We start from the raw sequence: 1,560 nt of genomic DNA, 5'->3' as shown, positions 1-1,560 counted from the left end.
TGGGGCTTGGGCCCATTCTTTCAGATCTTGTTATCGATTTAAGTATAGTAGGTAGCAAATGTTAATGGCCAACCAATTAGACTAGAGCAGCAATCATCCCAACAGGTCACAATTCTTAAGGTCCTTTAATTGCAGGTTTGTAAAGCTGCCTTTAGTGGGAATGTGCAAATTCCTTTCCACTTCTCTTTTATGCTCCAATCCCAGGTAACTGCTCATTCATTATAGAGGATGGGGTGCTGTGTGAGGACATAAGGGGTTGTCCTAGTCATCTCCCATAGTCTTTTTCTGAGGCTGCTTCTCTCTACAGTATAGAAAATGCTGGCTCCGCACTGCAGTGCAATGTTTTGAATTCATTTCTTCCCCGTTGGCTTCACCAAGGATCTGCATGTCATGGGATCCAGCCTTAAGTCCATCCTGGCTAATGGAAAGTCACCGGAGACACTACATAAGGCTGTTTTTACCAGTTGATCACATTTATTTTAGTTGTAAACATCATTACATATTTCCTCTTAGACCCCACAGGAAACCGTGCAAATAACCGGAAATGATGACACAGAGCACAGAATAAAAGCGGCAGTTCTCGTCAACAACAGCAACAACCACCGCCACCGCGAGATTCCGGGGGCGAAGAGGCCAAGCCGAGAACATGGGCCTGAACATCGCCCCACTCCGCGCCTGGGACGACTTCCTCCCGGCCCCGGACCGCTTCGCCCGGCCAGACTTCAGGGACGTGTCGCGATGGAGGAAGCGCGTAGTGAGCAACCTGCTGTATTACCAGACCAACTACCTGGCGGGGGCTGCCTTGCTGATTGCCGTCGTGGGCTTTCTGAGCCCCCTCGGCACGGTCCTTGGAGGAACTGCGGTGGCGCTGGCGTGCGCGGGGCTGGCGTGGGCGGCCCGCAGTGAGGGTATCCTCTGCCGGATGAAGGCGCGACACCCCACGGCGTTCGTCGTGGTGGTCGTGTTGGCCAGCTGTCTTCTCATATCCGTGTCTCGGGCGGTCCTGGTCTTTGTGTTTGGCATCACTTTGCCTTTGCTGTGGACGTTTATCCATGCATCGTTGAGGCTCCGGAACCTCAGGAACAAGCTGGAGAATAAAATGGAAGGACTAGGATTGAAGAGGACACCAATGGGCGTTGTCCTGGATGCCCTAGAACGGCAGAAAGGAAACATCAGCAAACTCACTGACTATATTACCAAAGTGAAGGAATAAACCTCATTTACCTGGCGATAGGGTTGCAGCAGAAATTGAGTTGCAGTTTGCCCTTGTCCAGACCTACTTTCTGCTTGTATTTTTTAAATAGGTGCTTGTACCACCCAACTATCTATGGCACATGTATGTATAGGCCAAACTATTAACTTCTCTGATGTTACAGAGAGAAGGCCTCAGAAACTGAAAGAAAACCACTCTCCTATTGTGTCTGAAGTTTCAAGTGTGTTTATGAAATCTGATGGGAAATGGATCACACTTATTTCTTTAGGGGAATAAAACAAAAGAATTACGGGTTCTACAGCAACAATACTGTTATCTTGTAGGAAAAAAAATCACTGTAAAGTATC

General features: G+C 48.6%; 1 pseudogene; it reads left to right on the top strand.

Moving 5' to 3' along the window:
* Positions 1-646: 646 nt before the first annotated feature.
* Positions 647-1,213, top strand: LOC138385396 (PRA1 family protein 3 pseudogene; annotated as a pseudogene).
* Positions 1,214-1,560: the final 347 nt, after the last annotated feature.

Source organism: Eulemur rufifrons, chromosome 1, assembly GCF_041146395.1.
Source record: "Eulemur rufifrons isolate Redbay chromosome 1, OSU_ERuf_1, whole genome shotgun sequence".
In the NCBI taxonomy this organism is placed as follows: Eukaryota; Metazoa; Chordata; class Mammalia; order Primates; family Lemuridae; genus Eulemur; species Eulemur rufifrons.
Note: the sequence above shows the minus strand (reverse complement) of the source record. Positions and strands in the feature narration are given on the sequence as shown.